The following is a 22,775-nucleotide window of genomic DNA, read 5'->3' on the forward strand; positions in this document are numbered from 1 at the left end:
TTTTTAAATGATACAAGCTGAAACTTACACATTTACAGTAACAACGTGTACAAAATTATGGCAAAAATCTTTCTTCCCATAAGTATTTATTTCTGATGAAACTATAACAATATTTCGAGCCAAACTAGAGAACTGCAACAGAATGCTATGTTTGAACCCATTTTGCTATATAGCAGGTTTTTACTGCAAAAGTCCTATTTTTCGTTAGTTTCATTTTTTAAGGTGGATATTTGGCCACTGGTTGGGGGAGTGCGGTGTCAGCCCTTAGCATTTGAAAAGAGAATTGAGATGTTGGCAGGACCGTGCTCCCTCCCATCCTCTAGGGGAGGATCCTTCCTGCCTCTTCCGGGCACTGCTTGGCTTGTAGGAGCCTAACTCCCGTCTCTGCCTTCGACTTTGCATCATCATCTTCTTCATGTGTCTGTGTTTTCACATCATGTTCTCTCTCTGTGTGTCTCTCTCTTCTTATAGGACAGTTGTTGTTTTTTTTGGATTAAGGGCCTACCCTACTCCATATGACCTCATCTTAACTGATTATATTTGTAATGACTGTATGCCAAATGCAATCATTCTGAGGTGTTGAGGGTTAGGATGTCAGCATATCTTTTTGGGGGACACATTTCAACACATAACACCTGCTAGGGCACATGTTCTAGATGCTGGGATTACAACATGAGTAAGACAGAGTCCATGTTCTCCAAGGGCAAGGAGATTGACATTAAACAAACAAGACCCAAGAATATCAGTTAGTGATAAGTGCTACATACACAGTTATATAACTGGCACCTGCTTAGCTTGGATGGTGAGAAAGATCACTCTAGGGTGACCTTTAAACTGAGATCCTAAGACAAGAAGGAGGCAGCCATGCAAAGATGGAGAGAAGAGAATTCCAGGCAAAGGAAACCAAGGCTTCCAGGGGGAAAGAGCCTGTTCTGCTGCTCACAATCTGTCAGCACAAAGGCTTCCTTTCTTTCCAAGAATTTATGTATTGCTTCACTAATTATCCACCTAAGTTTGGGCTTCTGGTAGGTAAGTTTTTGTAAAGCCATAGGGACAGATGCAATAGCTACCCAAGCAGTGGGACTTTCCATGCTCTAAACTAAGAGTATTTATCTTTAGTTTGAAGATGGCATGTTATTTTTATGGACTCTGAGACTATTTTTATAATTTGACAGCTACTTCCCAAATACAACTGAAATATTATTGCAAAGCATTATAGAAAATAGAGAAATTATTAATGAATAAAATTAAGTCCTATACATATCTCCTTATATCAGGTCTGATTTGCATCTGTGCATTCATGAAAGATGTTAGTATCATACAAGTATATAAGATTATCATCCTCAAATTTATCTTTAAGCTAGACAGAAATAATGTAGAAGTAGCCATTTTGATGAAATATCTCACAAAAGCCACATTTTTCTAAGAACCCCTTTTCCTTTTTTAATTCTATAGGTTCTATAGTATAGAATATTGTGATCTAAAGCTGGGTTCTAAGTTATTTTATCTCAAGGAAAATGAAAACATTGTATGACAATGAAAAACTGCAGAGAAGATTTAAGGGCCAAAATACTTTGTTCCTTTCCTATGTCAAATTGGGTTTGCATTTTTAATACTCGTAGGAAGATTCACAGTAAAAATGGGGCACCTTTTTTCATCTCTGTTGCTTGCAGACATAAGCATATTTTACTCACTGAATTATTAATTTCTCCATATGCCTGTCAAGTTTTAGAAAAAGACCAAGAAGTTGTAAAATAACATGTCATAATCTAGGATTCAGAGAGGGAACAAATGCACCCAGGTCCCAGAATAACCTCAGAACTGGCCCATTAAGTCTTGGACAAGGAGCTTTCTAAGAATATGATTGCTTCACACTAACTTGCTATGAATTTTCTCAAAAAAGTTTAACAAGGGTCAAAGCCTCTCTTAAGATACTCAAAATTTAAAACTGTTCATCGTTTCATTTTGAGAGGAAAACATCATGTTACAAATGCTTAACAATTAATCAAATAAGCAAAAACTTTCCTGTGAAATAAACATTTCAAAAAACTTATAGGAGAGAGGCTCTTATCTATTGTGTATATTTCAAATAATTGCATAAGAAGAAAGGCATTAGGAGATTAAACAGTCAATTTACTTTATCCCTCTGGGTCCTTCTAGACCAGCCTAAACAAACTAGACCAGCATTCATTCATGTATGGGATGATGAAAGCCAGTCCTCACTCTCTTCTCACCCTCCACCACCCCCACCTGTGGTTCCTGGAGGCATCAGACTTAGGCGTGGGCATTCAGTGTCCTAGCCCAGGGGACAGGCGCCATGAGGACTGAAGCTACTAAGTGCCATCTACCAGGACAGCCAGAAAGGAGGTCAGTTTTTATCCAGTTAGGGTTTCTGTTACTTCTGAAAGGCCCACAATGACAATTTTCAGAGGTCTAAATGAAATGCTGGTTCCCTGGAAGACTTTGCAAATGAGCTATGAATACTTGATTAATACTAGCTCACCAGATAATTAACAGAGGCTGGTCACATCTATGTTCACATATAAATAAGCCAGCAGAGTGCACTGTCTGTGGTTGCTAAGAAATAAGGACAGTCGATGGCCTACTCCAGTGAAACTATATGTGCATGAACATGATTTCAGAGATAAGAAGGTGAGAGGAGCCTTTGACCCTTTTTCCAAACCAACTGGAAGAAAGATATTGCTTTGCTCTTCTACCTTTTATATCACGGTCAAAACTCACCTCATTCCTTTGGTTCTAGAAGTATGTAACAAGAACAGTCACAAGTGTCTGTTAGCATTTTGCTTGATATTGGTGGTCCTTTTGTGCCTCACAAGTTTTGCACGTGAATAAATAAGTGAAGACTCAGTGTATGTAGGAAAAAAGAAAAAAAAAAACCAACAAAAAACTTGCCCGTGAGGTAGTCTTCAAGGAACAAAATGAATGTCAGGCTAGGACAGGAAACAGCAACTTGCACAGTGTCAAACAAATGCAATGTTCTGTTTTGCGGGGGAGGAGGGCGGAGGAGGAAGGCAGGCAACTTGTTGATACAGGTGAAGACACACTTTGTTCACATGAGAACTGCACCTTCCTGGCAAGGTGTTTGAGTGAACCAGGCTGCGATGGGGCATTTTTCTCCTCAAACCTCTCATTAAGCCACTCTGACTTGCTACCAAGGCTGCTTGGGCATGTTCATTCCAGTGAGTTCTATGCATCAGTAGAGACTGAGCATATAAAAAAAGAAGAAAATCCACATGTGTGGGTTATGTCAGAAAAGTGCACAAAGGAGATTGCAATTCCTAGGAAAATGTTATTATGAGTCAGATACCCCTGAAGTTTCCATATGCTTTTCAGATTCAATTTATGTGGTGAGGCATACATCATCTTTATTTGTTCTAGATTCTCCTCTTGATTCTCCCCCACACTTAAGAAATTATTCCACTGGATTTTAAAGCTATTTTAAAGCAGGATGCTCTGGCTTAGGCATATTAGTTGGATCATGATGGTTTCCTAGACGAAATAGAGTAAGCAAATACACTAAGCAAATGTTGTGTAAGTGTTAGTGTACACGACGTTTTAGTACAGAAGACTAATTGGGGTGAATGGGCCCCAACTTCTTGAGAATGGAGCTCTACTTGCTTCAAATTCACCGAATAGTTGCTTCTCTCTGTACTGCATTGGACCCCAGAAGGTCCTATTGCTCTAGTTCAGAGAAAGCTAAACAATCAGCATCCAAGTGAGTCAGTTGTAGAGATAAGGGTGGGGGATGGAATCTGCAATCCAAGGTCTTTCCACCTTGGGGAGCAGTCAGTAAACTCCAACCTGTAGGTCAAATGCAGACCAATTCTGGAAGCTAAGAAAGATCGTCACGTTTTAAAGGATTGTGGAAGCAGCAGCAGCAGCAGCAGCAGCAGCAGCAGCAGCAGAGACATTATGTACCTGCAAAGCCCTAAATTATTTATTACCTGACCCTTCACAGAAAACGTTTGCTAAAGCCTGATAGGAGTCTGCAATTCTCTCAAGCCTTAAGGTGCTTCACTAGGCCCCCTGTAAGCGACCACTGATGTGAGAAGCAAGGGGGTGTGGAGGATTTTGTGGGCGGTGTCAGAACCAGGCCTGGAGAAGGTATTTTCACCTGGTGCCTGTATTCCTTTGGGCAGAACACAGCCACGTGGCTACAGCTACCTACAAGGAAGGAGAGGAAGGACAGTCAAGCTTTGTGCCCAGGAGGAAAAGGGATCTGGTTGGTGAGCACACAGGTGTTAACAAGGCACACAGGTTAACTGCTAGAAGAGTGAACTCGGCCATTGTTAAAGAGTTCAGGGAAAGGACAGAGCATTTCAGACCAAGTTCCGAGGTTATCGCTGTGGTGTCCCAGGAGAGGTCAAAAAAGATGGTCATTGAGAGGGTGAGATAGGCAGGGAACTGGAATGAGATAATCAAAGCACAGAGGTGGAAAATGGAAGGCCAGCCCAGGGAATCATATTGAACTGGGGAAGAGGACCCACAAGGGAAGTTCTGGGAACTATGCTTAGAAGGATTGGGCTCAGCTTGTACCAGGCCTTGACCATCAGGCCATGGCAGGCAGCATGTGCAGATGCCAACTTTTAAAAATCATTCAACCAGGGATTGTTTGTTGTTGTTGTTTTTTTCTTTTTTTATTGTATTTGTTTATTTATTTACTTATTTTTGCTCTACGACAATACTGTGAATCTGGAAATTCTGTATCTTTAGTTTCTTCACAGCTATCTCTGGGTGAAGTAGCACTGTCAGAAGCTAGGAATGTTAGGATTGCAAGAAAGAAAACGAAATGATCAAAATTCACCTATCTCTTTTGAAAAAAAAATCAAATTTGGAAGTCAGATGTTTACAAGAGTATATGGTAACATTTATAGTCAGCTTAAAGAATAACATTAAGGTGAACATTCACACAATCACCACCAGTGAGTAATAATAGGACATTGTCAGTATTTTTTTTATCTCATTGCCAGTATTTGTGATACCCCCTCTACCACTATGGCCTTCTTGATCACATGTCCCTCTTTCTTATTGACCCATTCCAAAAAAAAATCATCCCGAATTTCGTTAGTTGTTCCTTGCTACTTTTTACAGTTTTACCATCTACGTATGGATTCCTCTAAATATATTATTTATTTTTTGCCTACTTTTGGGCTTTGTGTAGATGGAATCATATTATGTATATTCTTCTGTGACTTGTTTTTGCTCAATCATGTTTTTTGGACTCATGCAGTTTCTGCTGCTTGTAGCTAGCAGTTAATTCGTTTATAAAGTATTCTACTCTGTCTCATCCATCCTTCATTTGAGGGCCATTTCTCTTTCTGTTTAAATTGGAGAAAATGATCTCTTCTGAAGAAGACATTAAAATGAAAACAAAACAAAATGACAACAGGAAATAAGATACTAGTCAAGAATGCATTGTTCTTTGGAGAACATTTAAAAAAGTCCAGCGTATCTCTCCTCAGAACACCTTGTTCTTAGAAGAGTACGGAGTTTGGTTTATCATGTTCAACTTGATTGGCTATGGCATTTATCTGTACTCTTTTTGGTGGTTTGTTTTTTGTTTTCAATGCACCAGTTCTTGCATGTGACTGAAGGGCTTTCACTACTTTAGAGCTCCGTGTTCTCTTCCTGCCAGTTAAGAACATTCAAGATACTTTTGTATTAACAGCTCAGATTCCATTTCAGGACATTTTGTGCAAGGGTCTTCATGGGAGAGTTTCCTTGCATGCCTCAGGCTGCTGACAACACATGACTTGGTTTTTATAATCAGTTCTTTTGGACATAATGTAACCCTGAAAATATTGAGTCTATGTTATACATCATGATGGTTAGGCTTTTATTCTTGCGTCTATTCATAGCTCATTTTCATAGATGAAATAATCCACTGTCCCCTTCGTGTCTTGAGCCTTGTTGGGAGGATGTTTCTCAACTCTGGCTGACACATCCATTCATACATCCAACCAAGAAAGCTTGAAAACCATAGAAATGTCCAACACCATCTCATGTGACAACCTCAACTACCAAGTTCAAGTCTCACTATCTATTGGCGTTTTTAAGAATATAGACAGCCATCTGATCTCTTCATACAGAAAGAGACAAGTAAATATTTCTGAGGGGTGGAACATTTTACTTCTCAAACATTTCTTGAAGTTTCTTTTCCTTTTTTGTTGTATATTTCATGGTCAGTGTTCAATTCTGAATAATTAGCATATGCTTGTCTCATGAGAACCACCTGAATTGCAAAAACTCATTTTTAAGATTCTCTGCTTAAAGCTGTGAGTTCCATAAATTATACATCAGTTCCTTGATATGCAATTTTCAGTAAATACCTACAGTCATCCCACATGAATACTCATTTTCATATTAAAGGTAGAAACCTGGAAGTCTGATTTTTATTTATTTATTTATTTTTGCCAAGAGGCAGATTACTTCTTTTGCAATCCGATTTATTCCTGATGGGAAGTTTTATTTCTACCTTCAGAAACATCATTTTACATTTGTATAATCAGTTCAGCAAACTGCTTCTTAAAGTGATAAATAAATATCAAATTAAACTTGCAATTAAAGTTTACTAAAAATATAGGTTGCTATAATTTTGTTGGTGATAGAAATACAGAAGTAGAAATGATTAATGATGATTGCTAATTATGCAGCTGTGTTCAGAGCATACAAGTCTATAGATTCTGGGTTTAGCTAAATAAGGGCTTCATCCTAGGAAAAATCTTTGTAGACAGGGTCTAAATGCAGCTCATTTCTCGTCAGTACTTAAACACCCCATCACCTGCTGTCGCTTAACTTGATAAAGAAAACCCGAAAAATAGTACTAGAGTGACCATCTCATCTCTTTTTCTCCTTTGTTGTTTTGTTGACTGTTAGTTTTGAGTTTTTTATAAAAAATGCCATCAATGTGAGAAATTACCAGGTATTAATAGGGTGAAGAGTTCTTTCTTTCCTAACTATTGGAAAACCTGTCTTGGCATTTCTTATTAAAAATGGTTTATTGGTGAAGCCAATAGAAACCACTATTAAAATAAAAACACTACATATTTGACATAAAGACGGAAGAATGATCTGGGTTTGATCACTTCATCAGTAACTTAAAATAAGAAAACGTAATAATTAGGTCACTCTCAATTGTTTTTTTAACCACACACATTTTTTGATTAGCACAAAGGTCACATTTTCCCTTTTCTATTCTTCACTCCTACAGAAAAATTATTATTCTAGGAAAAACAATTTTGCAAAAAACAACAGAGATACAGAGAGGTTATAAGAAATTGTAATAATTCAAGGTTAGTTCTCTTATAACCCAGTCATGTGATATTTTCAGCACCCAAAGAGCAAGAAAAGGGGGTGGGGGAGGGAGGAAGAAAGAGACATAGTGGGAGAGAGGGGGAAGAGAGGAAAGAAGAGAGATGTGAAAGTTACTACTTTTATAAATGTTAAATAGGGGGTGCTGGAGGGAAGGAAATGAGAACAGTGATAGGGAAATAAAAACATGGAACTATGGAAAAAGCTGTCACTTAGCAAGCACAACTACTGAGACTGGCAAACTGTGGCTATAATTTTGCAGGTATTTAGCCTGAATGTTGAATTAGGAAGATGTATTACGCCTTTCCTTCCTAAAGATGGTTTGGTGTGATGAAATAGATTGAAAAAAACAAAACAAAACCCCCTGAAACCTCTAGATAGATGCCTCTGTTGGAATTTAGTTCTACCTCTGAAGTGCAGAGGGACCTTGGCCATGTTGCATAACTGATTTACTCTTTTCCTCCTGTGAGAAATGGTGTTAGAGTATCCATCAACCCCACTCACCTCACAGGGTTATCTGAGGACCCACTGAGATCATTTTTGTGTAAGAACTCTGTGAAACCTGTAAAGCACTAAAGTAACAAGTTAACTGCATGCTGTTCCTGGGCCTGGCAGTTGAAAATCAAGTACAAAAGAAAATGGAGGAGACGGGTTACATTATTTGTAAGGAAAAGGCAACCTATTCAATAGCTGGATTTTTAAGACCAACGTTGAATTATGTGAGTGTTTACTATTAAAGAACAGAACTTAAGCAATTTTATTTTAGTATCATAATCATAAAAATCAACTTTTTTTTTTTTTGACAAAGCGGTTCAAAGAGGTGTTGGGGGAAGAAAGCAAGGTGTTCATGACTGAGGAGTGCTCTCAGGGGACTTCAGTCATTTGGCTCCCATCACAGAGCACTGGAAGATGCAGCAAAGAGAAAAGCTCACAGGGGCTTGCCCCTGCCTCTCTCTGCCTTCTCCTGAGTGACTCAGAGCAAACTGCAGAGCTGGAGAGACGGCATTGGCCACAGAAATGTGCCTGACAGCTCCTCCTGGGAAAACCCAGCAGAGAGCCTCCTGTCAGAGCCAGCCAGTTAGTGGTGGCAGAGGACGAGGACATGGTTAGGACGAGGACACGGTTAGGACAAACGCAGATGCAGGATCAGAGCGGCTGACACAGGGCCTCCTGCTTTTGACAGCAGCTCACACTTCTGGGACTCCAGAAAGGAAAACTCTTTGGTCATATCTGTTTCCAAATGTCTCTTTCCTAACCACATCCCCTGCCGTCATCGATACTAGTTAAAGGAGAGAATACAGTGTCAGGCGTAGGGATCATGAACATATGGCCTCCTTGCACATGCAATATACTGTGCCTTCAGGCTCGGCTCAAGCCCACTTTGGTATATACCACTCCCATTTGAGAATGCAGTACTTCTGTGCATGCTCAACTTTATGGCTCTCTGGGTCAGATGACACCTAATATCTAGTAATAGGCAGCTCAGGTTACATGGTAACTTGGTGACTCATGGCCAAGCATGCAATTTCTACTCAGATCCAGAAGCAAAATAAAAGCTATTTCTTAAAAGAAGAATAGTTATCCACAGAGGATGACAGGGCTTTCTTCCAAAATCCTAAGGAACCACATTGTGATCCACCTATAGGAGCCTGAAGAAGGCTCAAAACAGCATCCCTGTCACTGACATTTCAAGCACCATTGGATGTTCTGGGTTATCTGGTCCAAGTGGCATGGCTGCTTGCACAGCAGTGTGGACTTCTTACAGAGCTTTCTCTCATTCTGGGCTGCACTCATAATTGCTAGCTTTTTCGGGTCAGTCAGTCAATGGGTCAGGATGGGTACCTCCACATGCCTGAGACTGGATTCCTAGACATTTCACTGAGGTTTGGGGGTCTTTGATTTTTTGTGAAATTTATTTCCCACCCTCTGACATGCCAATGTCTTATCACTGAGTCTAGAGCAGTTGCTACTTTCTGTTCACCAGGTATAGGAATCAGAGAAGCTGAAGGAGGAGCCAGAGGAAGATGGAGCAGTTGCAAGCCCAATCACTGCTTCACACCCATGAGGCAGACCAGCACAAAAGCCACAGTGTGTGTGAGCTCAAATATGGCTGCTGCTTCACTTCTACCCTCTGCATTTCACAAGAATCTTTCTTATAGACCCCCTTAACCAGAAACAAACAGGGACAGGAATTGTGGGAAATGTAGTTCATCCTTGCCAAGCTGACACATTACAAAGCCACCACAAATACAATTTATAGTAGATTGTTACTGGGTGGAGAATTCAATTTTGTTTTTTTTTTTTAAAGTAGTAGATCCCTATCCTGGCATGATCTTCTTTCCCAAAAAATCCATCTGACAAAATGATTTCTCTTACCTACACAGTCTTGATCACGTAGAGTATTATGTGTGCTTTCTGGGCCTGGGGAGATGATCAAAAGAGGGTCTTTTCAGAAACATATATTATTTTTTAATAAATAAATGCTTAACAGTGTGAAAATGTATTTATAGTTTGAGTGTACTTATCAGTTGCTTTTCCAGAGAGACTAAAATTTATTTAGGGGCCGACCGAGTAGCGCGTTGGTTAAGAACTGACTTGGGACGCCAGAGGGCCCCGGTTCGGATCCCACATATGAGGGCCAGTGACACTGCCCTCCACAGCTAAGATGCTGAACAACAGCTCAACCTGGAGCTGGGCTGCTGTGAGTTGCCAGTGATGTCATAGGCTGCAGCCCCTGCTGCAGTGGGCTGCCATGGGCTACTGTGTGTAGCCAGCAGCCAGCATGAGCAGCCCTCAAGCCTCAGTGAGTGGCAGTCCAGAAGCCAGCGACTGATCTGCCTCGCCTGGGAAGAGCGCAATGATAGTGCCAACTTGGGCCAGTGAAGCAATGTCCTCCACAACTAGACCGAAGAACAAAAAGACAGCAACTTCTCTGTTCCCCTTCCCCCAATTCCCCAATAAAAATCTTAAAAAAAATAAAATAAATAAAATAAAATAAAATAAAATAAAATTTATTTCGATTCAAGGGTTGTTTTTTTATTTTTTTTAATGTTTAGTCTTCAAAGAATTAGAATTTGCTTTTTTTAATTTAAAAAGTGTGTTGCAGGCCAAAGGCAGGCAGTGTGATATGCTTTTGCACTGTAATGAAAGGAAAGCCTCTGAATTTGCTCTCCAGGCTACCTAGTATGCTACTCATCCTATTGCTGGTGAATGAAGGACCATTGTGGCTTCAGGATTGGCTGTCCCAGAGGAGGAGGACGTCTCAATCTGTGGGGCTGTGCCTGTGCGGGCAGAACTATTTTTTTCTTTGTTTCTAAATCTACCATCGGAGAGAGTACTGACATCAACTTTTGTCTCTTGCTGTATGAATCTATGAGTTTCTCTTAGAAAATGGTAAGATGATAGCTCTGGGCAAGGATGGAGTGTGTATGTGTGAGTGTGTGCCCCACAATGAGTTTTGCAGTGACTTAAACAACAGAATTCACAACAGGGATATACTAAAGGAAGAGAAAGTACAAATGAGACCAAGGGGAAGATGGTTTTCAAATAGACCTCTCCTTATCTCAAACCAATTCATGACTTCTTGATGAAGACATGTGTCCACCCAACAGTGTTCAGACACAGGAGTTGGGAAAGACCACAAGTGGGAACGACACTTAAGTGTACAAATAATATCATCATTTTAGTGACAAAATTGGTCATCTCAGTTAATTCACTGAATTGAAGGAATATATATATATATATATATATATATATATATTCATCATATATATATGGTGTCTTTAACATAGTATTGGTTGAATAATCACTTAGCAAATATAATTGGATGGTTCACTAAGAAAAGAGTCACATTTGCTCTTCTACAAAATAATTCTCTTATCCCAAAATAATTCTGATTTTTTGGTCACCATTTTGGTCCTTGGAACTTTAAAATCTCAAAGTGGATCCTTATGATTGAACACGTTAGGATCGCAATGGACAGGGACCCTGAACAACTGAACAAAGGAGGGAGGGGCATAGAAGAGAATGGAAAGAATCATGGAGATTTTCCACCCATGCATGGACACCCTCATGGACACAAACCTTTTAGGTTAAGGCTTTATTTTATAAAAAAAAAAAAGGTGTGAAAAAAACACTTAATAAGCCCTGAGAGGACAAGCAATATTTTTTTGTTTTGTTTTGTTTTGTTTTGTTTTTAATTCTTCAGAGTACTACATGGAGATATAAGAGAAAGGGATTTAAAATGTTAACATCAAGCATAGTCCCTTTAGGAAACTCATGGTCACCTTTTTTCCTTGGCGTGTCTTATTGCCAGTTATATATTTCTTAGATGTACTAATTATTGCAGCAAGCCTTTAGAAAGAGGAAGAGAAGAAAATCCTAATTCTACTCTCCATATAGCTAAACAGGTGACTATCAATTTTCCCTATTAGAAAAGGCCCAAACTGGGAAGCCATGAACTTTCTAAACAAAGGAGACATTCTTCAGAATTGGCCAAATTTAAGTAATCCAATGTTATTAACTTACATTCTTAAATATAAATGTGATGATTTTAAATCTGAAGTTCATCCTCATAAAACAAGTATATGTTTTTCAGGTTTATGTCATAAATGTTTTATGTCATAAATGTTAAAATTTTATTTATTAGCACTAAGTTCTCTAGGGACAGTTTTTAGATCAATACATTTCTGTTTTCAAAACAATTCTTTCTTTCTTTCAATTTTATCAGAATCAAACCACTTTAGGTGAATTGATTAAAAGAGAAGAAATAGCTTCTACCAAAAAAGAAACTTTGACCATCATTTCTATTTTTTGTTCTTAACGTGTACCGTTGAAGATACTAGTAAGTAAACAGCATATGTATGTTTTAATAGTTTAAATGTTTAGCTATTCAACAGACCTGGGTGAAGTTTGCTTCTCTATCTGACTTCCCTGAAGCCAGCAAGCTGAGTCACGTGGCTGGCGGACCTCCCAGCACCGCCCACCTCCACTCCATGAGATGCCATCAGATCCCACCAAAAGGAGCCAGTCGTTCCCATGAAACAATGGGCAATTCTTACAAGACACAACTGGAGCTCTGTTACTGTGGCACAGGAAGGCTTGATAAGATCTCCCAGCCACAGCATTCTTTTGTGTCAGCAGACGCAAGTGGGATGTTCCTCCTGCAGCTCTTACAGAGCCAGAGGAAGCAGGCTTTGAAACACAATGTTCATTGAAATCAGCTTTCATCTGAGGAATCCCGTGGTGGCTCCTGCTTCACGATGTGCACTCTGTCTGCAGCTGAGCTCTCCTGATGCACTTCCGTTGTTTGTTCTGGGGGGGAAGGCAGCACCTTTATGAGACTCACTCATTTACTAGGTAAAGGGCATCCCATTGTGCTGGGCAAAGCATTCTGTGTCAAGATGTCTCCGGTGAGTCTGGAGCCTAGAAGGAACATTAAAAATAAAAAAACAATCAAAGCTGCCACCATCCTGGCTCAGAGATGTAGTACTTGCTATGTTAGGGAAAGAACACATAGCCACCCTGACAATCCCTGGGCAGCACATGCGTGCTTGGTGACTTCAGAAGCAGGAAGTATTTGGGGCTTTAGCCATTGCAATGGGCGCAAGCCACAGGCCACACATTGTGGTGTTGTAGGCCCTATAGAACCTGCCTAAAAGCAAGTTGTGCTCCATTATCCATTGTGGGGTAATTCTGGCTCTTGAGGGATAAAAATGGGGAGGAAGTAATCTACAATCAAATCATAGGTGAGAAGTCTCTCTATCACATTGTCCTAGTTTTATAATTTAGCAATCCATCTTCTTTACAGGGACAACATTCTGGGTCCAATATAGGGCCTCTCTGATTAAGGAGAGGTCTAAATCAGTACATGGAGAAACAACATTATTAGTCCATCTATCAATGGGCTAGCCAGCTTATAATGCAAATGGACTTAAACAATGGATTCTCAGTAAGGATAGAGTGAACGTAATACCCTTTTTCCTTCCTGACACTTTTGACTCTAGATATGGACACGGATATGGATACAGGTACAGATGTAGATGTAGATGTAAATATATATATTTCCTCCTGATCCTGAAAATAAGCTGGCAAAGTAAGGTAAACATTGTCTACTTCAGCAGCAGAGGGAGTCAGTAGGAGACAGAATAAAATTAGAGACCCTTGAACCTCAAAGAGCCAGCCACAGTACATGAAGGAAAACTCATGCTTCTGGTTTCTGGCCCAGGCTCTGTTCATCAGGTCAGGTCCCCAAGACATGTGGACAAGTAACCAGTCTCCAATCTGACCATCAAAGCTGGCTTTCATCACCACCCATGGGCTAAAATCCTACATATGGCTATGTGTTTATACGAAGGTAGATGTAACAGATATACAAGGAGATACTGAAACTGGAAAACTTGAAAAACCTGGAAGTTTTTTCTTGGAATCCAGTGTACTCATTCTAGTCTAAACAGAACAGACGTCAATCTTCTAACTGACGCAGGACATTGACGAAAATGACAACCCAGGCAGTTAAATTTCCCAACAAGGAAAGAGTTGAAGAAGTACCAAGAAATCAAAATTCTAGCAAAACCCCATAAAGAGGACCAAAAATTGCTCTCTGAAAGGCTTATTTTAAGCTGAGCTAATAACAGAATTCTTGAATACCTGAAAATTTTGTGAATTTGTCTTTGGGATATACTTGGGAATGGATTTGTCCAAACCTAGGCATAGCAAAAGCTTCTGATAACCTTTCTCCTACCTCTGACTTGAGTAACTCATCCCTGATAGAAATAGGCTTCTGGAAAAGATACTTTACATTAGCAGTTGGCTTTGGGTAGAAAGAAAACGTGTGAAACTATTTCTTCCTCAATCATTCCCTTCCCCTAGCCCTAGTTAAAAGAAAAAAAAAATTAAATGATAAAATAAAATGGGTAAACAGTGGCCTGCACTTTGTAAAAAGGATTCTTGCTTTGAATTGTAGTGGGATATTCTGGGGTTCTTTGCAATTCTAAGATTTTATGACTTTAACTATCCTAGGAGAATAACGTTGGTATGTATCATTTATATACACGTTGTTGTTCTCCGGGTTAGGACCACATAAATAATGTCCAGAAGAGATATCCCATATTAGATTAAAGCACACCTAATCCAGTTCATTTTAATTTAGGTGAAAAAAAAAGAAAGTGCTGAATATTGCTGTGTGCCCAGGACTATATAACTTGCAGCAAATAAAAAGATACATTCCTGCCCTCAAGGACATCACAATTATATAAACAGTTGATTTTGATATAACATAGTATGTTCTGAATAAAGTGATACCCAGAGTAGCAGGGCCCTAACTAGGACATTAACTCACCTTGTGAAGGAACAGAAAGGCTTCCAGAGGAGGTAATGTCTAAGATAATATTTAAAGCTTGAAAAGCAATTGTCTAGGAGGGTGAAGGAAACAGGGAAGGAGATTCTAGACAGAAGGACTCATATGAGAAAGTCAGGGGGCTTGAAACACAAGGCACATTAGAAGAACTACAAGTAACTTGGTATGGCTGAAATGTTGAGAAAAAGGCAAGAATGCGGGACAGCACATCTGCAGGGGCCAGGCATGAAGGCTGTCAGGAGATTTTAAAGCTTCTATTAGGATACAGATAAAGGGAATCAGAACAATATTTAGGTGATAGTACTTTCTGATACTAAGACTCCAGGAATTAGATAGTGTGAGGTCAGATATCAAAGAAATTGAAAGGGCAAGTCTGAGGTTGTGCTAAAATCAAACGATGTGTTAAAAATGATGAAAGACAACTAGAGTCAAAAGCAGGGCTAAAACATTATTGCTATATTGGCCAATTGGTTCTGGCATCTTGGCCAGTTGGTTATGGCTGGTTTAGACCTTTAAAGAGCATTCACAATGTGACTCATTTTATTTTCTCAGAAGCAACTAATGGGACCTGACTGCAATTCTGTGCACCTAAGAACAAATGAGAAAGAAATCAGAACACAAGAAAAAAGGGAGAGAGAGAGAGAGAGAGAGAGAGGAAACAATATTGAAAAAATGACAGAAAATTTTCCAAATTTNGAGAGAGAGAGAGAGGGAGGATCAACTCTGCAGGATATGTGTAAAATATTTTTAGTGACCTCAAATTACTGGATTAAAAACAGAATGAAAAGGACATGGTTTTGAAGGTAGGTGTTTGAATACAAACTGTTGAACTTGCTCTACAGGAAGTAACGATAGTAAAGGGGACTTGAGTTTAACCAAGAGCCATGTGTATTTAGCAAATCAGAAAAGAGGAAGACTAGTGAAACCATTCTTTGGTTAGGAAACTGATATAAACTATTATTATTAAAATAATTTCAGAGTAAGGCAAGAAAGGCCTTCATTAAAACAATAAAGAGAAGAGACCACAGGGCCTCAGGAGGGAAGGGGTTTGAGGAGCTCCTCAGTGACTCACTTCTTGCATTCCTCCCAATCCCCATCTCTTAATGACTCAGAAGGTCACAGACAGGTCTGGAGCGACAGGGGAGGCTGTATAATTTGTAGGGCCCAGAACCAAATGAAAATGCAGAACCTCTGATTCGAAAAGCAGAAAATAACATGCTAGTGGAGGTACTAAAATATAAAGCTGCTTCTTTTCTTCCGTAGTCTTTCTCTTGATTTGTCACAGTGTTTCCTTTTTTTAAAAATTTAATATCATTATAAATAAAGAAAAAAATAATTGCAAGCTACTAGTATGAATTTTATCATTCATCTTTATATTGTGCATGTCAGTCTTAAATACCAATATAAAAGCATTTAACTTGTATATAGAATCATCAAAATTATACAATTCATATTTTATAGATCATATCTGCATATATATTTTGTTCTTACCAGAAGAATGGAAATACTGCAGAATACTAACTCAACTGTTTTAACTTCACTTCTCAATATAGGTATATTGAACCAACACTCTCTACCTTCAACTTACAGATGGGTAAGGAAGGACTGAAAAAAAAAGGTAACTATGGATCATTCTATCTTTCTCTTTTATGTCTTAATTTTTAGCATATGGGGTTGGCTAATACAGGGGAGTAATGTGAGTGAAAAAGGATATGATAGAGTTTGTGTTTCTTAGAACTCCATTGTCTTCTATCAGCATTTGAAGTAAGTTTTCATTCAAAAGGAAAGCACGGTCTCTCAGGATTGTCAGACTGTCCCTCCCCCCTTATTAGTTATAGACTTAATACATTGGCTTTGTATTGGCTCTCAGTCTCAGTGACCTATGCATGGTGGGTCCACCCGGATGTTGTGCTCATGGGCCATTGCGAACACCATATGAGATGGGGCAATAGGGAATCACAGCATTCATGCACATTGTGTCTCTCTGCTCTGCTTGTGCCCATGTTCCATTGTTCTATTTGATTTCACTTAAAAAAATACAAGTTCAAGGATAAAATTATTAAGAATCTTAAAATGGCAATAACAGAGCATTAAACCAAGCCTGACGTCCTCCTGAGCACCTGTACGACTGCAGTTTGCATGCTCTTGAAGCTAGCCCTGGGAGCAATGGACTAATATGCCTAACTCTCTCCTAACTATTATCTAGGGAAACTACTTCTTCCCAATAATTATTTCTTATTTTGACCACAGAGCTATTTCAGAAAGCCTTCTGAGGTCAGCAAAATCTTCCCCAATATATACAACCCCAGCCTTAAACAGAAACAAAGCACTAAGACTAACAAGAGAGCAATTTATAACTCAATCTCATAGGAACTAGGCAACAAGATTAACCACTTGCAGGGAAATATACCTGGAGAAATAACTTAGATGACTGAGTCAATGACTTTTTTTTATTAAATTAGAGATGAAGATTAAAATGATTTGAGCTAACATTTTAATGACTATTACCAATTTTAACTTCACTCATTCAAGGTCCTACAACAATGACTCATGTAGCTAGTTCACTGTTTTTCATTTTGGGCACAAGTTTAAGCCCAGAGGGCTTCCTTATCAACCAGGAAGAAAGATGGAAGTAATAGTACAAGAGGGAGTAAGATAAATAGTACCCTTGAATCTTCAGTATGGGGTATAAGACACTGGGACACTGCGGGGGTTTTCATAGAATACAGAAGTAGGTAAAGATTGCTTCTTTTGCTTCCTTTGAGTTGCAACAGCACCATTTTGAGAAACACTGCCTTTGAACGTGACTCATGCTAGAGAAATTTCTTGGTGATAATATCGATATCATACATAGTTTGTTTGTTTGTTTTTTTGCATGTCAACTAGCATCTAAGACTTTGTAGATGTTAAGCTAGAATGTTGTGAGGAAGAAGAGTTAATATTGAAATACCCAGCACAAAGCATGCTGGACACATTTCCTTACCAGAAAAAATGGGAAGGCACTCATCCAGGAACTCATAAAAGACACTGAAGAGAATGATGATTGGCAGTTTTAGACTCTGCATCTGGAGAGTTATTTATAGCCAAATCTTGATAATCAGTGGTAAAGGAGGAAAAGGAAAGAATAGATTATTGAAAACCATGCATCATTCACACACTTTATTTTAAATAGTTGTTTTTAACTGTCACGTTTCTATCAAAATTCCCACCAGACTTACTAACAAAAAGTCAATTTACAACTTTGTGTTTAATTTCTTTTTATGTCACCTGCTGACCCACAGGAATAAATGTCAAAGACTGGACCAGAGCATTATTGGGTAGCCATAAGCAAACAAAGGATAACAAATGAATGAACTATTGCTATAAAAAAATAATCTATTTTGACCCTACATGACTACATCATGCAACTATAGGATCTCACAATGAACAAAACTGGAGCATTGAGCCCAATAACTTGAGGATTACTCATGTTACTTAGCATACATCTTTTAAATTTCAAATCATACTTTATTACAGAAATGTGAGTTCACTCAAATTTAGTAAGGAATACTTGACTAGAAAATTATTCTTTTTTTTGAGTCATGATGTGTAGCCAAAGGTCAAGTCTCAGTGATTCTAGAAGGGAAGTTTCTGAAAAACGATCTGCTATATTAAGTCAGCCTGTAAAAAACAGCTTCCTAAAATGGATCACCTGTTTTTGGATCTTGTTTGATAAAAGCCGTAGGGCCTGACTTGAGTGGCAAGAACTGTCCCTGGCATGCAACTCAGGCTTAAATATTTAAATTAATTAATAATGACTGGTGTTATGAGTACTGGTGTTAAGAACAAGTGTACTGGATGCCTTAGATCTAAGGGATTATGTTGAGGCTCTATCACCTCTCAGAATCAAAATTGGCTACTGTTCTATGCCCTCTAATTTGTGGCTTACATCCACAAAGCTGCAAGCTCAGCCCATAAGTTCTAAAATGCATATCAACTGATCCTAAACTCCTCACCACATTTCCAAGGAATTGTTTTAAACAAGGTGTGGATGCTATATTCAGTTTCTTTTCAGTTAGAGTAGATTTGTAATATCATGTGGTCAACCTTTCTTGCATGATAATACACATTGAGTGTCTGTTACATCCCATGCTCAATGCTAAGCACTATTCAGGGAGAAGCTCACTTAATATTGACTCAAAACCTATGAAGCAAGTTCTATTATTATATTCACTTGCCAGTGAGAAAACAAGGACTCAGAGAACAAAAGAACACTCATCTATAAAGCAGCAGAGATAGGACATGATCCCATACTTTCTCACACTGGAGCTTGAGTTCTCACTAATTATTCCACATTAAACCGTATGTCCTCGCACCAGAAAATGCTGTGTTTGATAGAATCAAACAGGCTAGGAATACACATTATGAAAAAAACAAACGATTGAACTGTATCAACTTTTTTTATTACTATTATTGTTAGTTTCAGGTGTACAAAACAATGCAATAGTTATCCTTTTCACCCCTCACAAAGTGACAACACCCCTCCCCCACCCTTTGCCCCCCACCCCCAATATCATATGTATCTATTACAATTCCATTGACTCCATTCCCACACTATACTCCACATCCTGTGACTATATATATGTATTAAATTATAGTTGACATATTATTCAACGGCAGCTTCAGATGTACAATGCAGTGGTCAGGCCTCTACACCATCCATGAAGTGGTCTCCCTAACAAGACATAAGACCATCTGGCCCCCTAAAAAATATTTACAACATTATTGATTATATTCACCAAACTGTCTTTTCTATCCCTGAGGCCATATTGTAGTTACCAATTTATGTTGTCTCGTCCCTTCCCCTTCTCCTTCATCCCCACCCCCTCCCAACTAGCAACCATCAGTTTTTCCTCTGTGTCTCTGAGACAATTTCTGTTTACATTCCTCATTTATTCAGTTCTTTAGATTCCACATGTAAGTGAGATCATGTGGTATTTGTCTTTCTCTGACTGACTTATTTCACTTAGCATAATGTTCTCTAGGTCCATCCATATCGTTGCAAATGGTGTGATTTCCGTCTTTATAGCTGAGAATACTCCATTGTGTAAATGTACCATAGTTTCTTAATCCAATTGTCTACCGATGGGCATTTTGATTGTTTCCAAGTCTTGGATATTATAAATAGCACCGCAATGAGCATAGGGGTACATATATTTTTTCAAATTAGTGTCTTGGGTTTTTCTGGATAAATACCTAAGAGTGGAATTGCTGGGTCATAAGGTAGTTCCATTTCCCGTTTTTTTGAGATACCTCTATACTGATTTCCATAATGGCTGCACCAGTCTGCAGTCCCACCAACAGTGAACCAGGGTTCCCTTTTCCCCATAACCTCGCCAGGACTTGTTTGTTGATTTATTGATTATAGCCATTCTGACCAGGGTGAGGTGGTATCTCATTGTGGTTTTTATTTGTATTTCCTTAATAATTAGTGAGATTGAACAGTTTTTCATATGCCTATTGGCCATCTGTATGTCCTCTTTAGAGAAACGTCTCTTCATGCCCTCTGCCCATTTTTTAATTGTTTTTTTTGTTTTTTTGGTGTTGAGTTGAATTAGTGTTTTATAAATTTTGGATATTAATCCCTTACCAGATATATCGTTGACTAATATCTTCTCCCGTTCAGTAGGCTTCCTTTTTGTTTTATTGATGGTTTCCTTTGTTGTGAAAAAACTTTTAAGTTTGATATAATCCCATATGTTCATTTTTTATCATGCTTCCTTTGCCCGCAGGGATGTATCAGTAAAAATATTGCTCAGCATAATGTCTGCAAATTTACTCCCTATATTTTCTTCTAGGAATTTTATGGTTTCAGGTCTTACGTTTAAGTGCACAGACTTCTTTAGGTCCAAATTGTTGCAGGAGCTCAAAAAGCAAAATCAATAAAAAGAGGGGAAATGAAACAAACATTGCTTCTGAACAATGCCACATCCTTGGAGGAGCTGAAATATAGTAGGAATGATAAAAAAAGAGGAGGCAACGGGCCTCCTAAAAGAGTTGATAGCCAACTACACGTGCTTGACAAGGCACCAGCATTTTTACTGGTACATTGGTTGGTTGTGACTTCAAGTACTCCCTAGCTATTGCATCTGAGTGTAGCTCGCCAGTGTGAAAAGCAAAATTCTTCCAATAAAAAATTATTCCAGTAAAAAATCAACTCTATGTCCTACCTCTCTTTCCCTATTCCTTCACTATTTCCTGCTTCTATTTCCTATTCCTTCTCATTTCCTACCCGCAGCCCTAAAATTCTCAGAATAAAATGAATCTGTGATGTAGCCCACAGAGAAAGAGTTGGCATCCACTTACTGAAAGTAGTTTACCTCTAGTCTATACATTCACAAACTGTTAGTCCCCAAATCATCATAAAATTGACTAGATTCTCACCAGCAAGACTTTTGTCCAAAGCTTAAGCAGGACTACTTATCCAAATGGCACCATTATTCCTGATATTGTTTCTCTTATGGTAAAAAAAAAAAAAGTTTTTAATATTTTAGCATTGAGAGCTTTCTCTGAAATTATGTTTTCAATCCAAACCAAGAAAAAAAAGAAGACATATAAATTAGAGGTGCCACAGTTTTGATGAGATAAATATTGAAACATAACATTTAGTAGCATGACAACCTTTAAAGAAACTTCTTTTGACTTGAGGAAGGATAATAGAACAAGGGTAATTCCTGATGACCGAATATAGAAGATATTTTAACATTTGTTGCCTATTTGTACATGGGGAAAAAAATCCCTCTAATCCTAGGGTGCTAGTTTAGAAAGTGAGCTGTAAAGTGGGCGATTTCAGTACATTCTCCCACTCAGAAACTGTTAAAACAGAAGCAAAGAGATTTGAAAATGAAAGGCCTTATGTTCATATAGTAAGCTTTCATTTTGGTAGTTAAATTTGCTTTTACTGGCTGTATCGTCCCTTATAAAAAAATATACATTTACTTCAAATCTTTAGGTCCTGAAATTATTTTTAGTACACGATAGTGTCTAAAATAATTGAATTAGTATCCAGATGAAAGTTTTGGTAGATGATGCTTTAAACTGCAGAGAGGGTTGAACCGGAATTATTTTTTAAATGTAACTGAATATTAGACAGTTTTCCACACTGCTTATAGCAATATTAACATATAAAAGTGGAAATAACTTCTTCATTTTTGTCCCAACTTCAGCATCTAGTATGACTTGTTTTACTTTTGTTCATCCTCCATGACATTAAATAACGTTTAGTTAAGTCACATTTCATCATGGCTGAAAATATAAGCATAGAGCTTAACTTAGTGTTTACAAGGATGGAGAGCTTTTTGCCATTCCTTATAATACAGAATTCATTTACTATTAGTAGACATTTGTACCAGAGTAAATCAACAAATGATACTTTGGTTCTTAACAATAATTAAGTAGCCCATTTAAAACAGTCTTTACTTGTTTAACTTTTGGGGTATATTATGTATGAGTTAAGCTGGCTTGATTATTCAAAATCATTTGAGTATTTATTTATTTAGTATTTTTATGCTGAAATACATATCAGGCCTTCTTTTTCATTTATTCTATCTTATACCAAAGATTACCTATTTTCAGGATAAAATTTTCAATGAGATAAAATAATGGTTTAAGGGTTGTCATCAACAGAAATCATTGTTTTGCTAGGGTTTTGCCAGATGCTGGCTGAAAAAGCATTTACTGGATTTTGAAATGTATTTTCCACTTAGAGAAAAAGCATTTATGGAAAAATAGCAACCATGTGGGAAAAGAGAAAGATATATACTCATTGCTGCTTTATTATCTCTATGCAAAAGGATAGATAGGGAAAAAGCACTCATAACTTTCCTGGCAATAATCAAGGAAACTAAGAGAAATCCTAATGGAGAATATTTGTTTTAAAAAAGAAAGAAGAGGCAGGGTTTGAAATTATCAAGGATTGTTTCCTGTGTAGAAGTCAGCTGCATGCACACCATAGCTGAGCTATGCTTCCTCCTGGAGTCAGACCAAGGTCAGAAATTTCAATTTTGATTCCTTAATTTGTGAAAAAATCTGACACATTTTTTTTTTT

This window comes from Hipposideros armiger, unplaced genomic scaffold, assembly GCF_001890085.2.
Source record: "Hipposideros armiger isolate ML-2016 unplaced genomic scaffold, ASM189008v1 scaffold_600, whole genome shotgun sequence".
Lineage (NCBI taxonomy): Eukaryota > Metazoa > Chordata > Mammalia > Chiroptera > Hipposideridae > Hipposideros > Hipposideros armiger.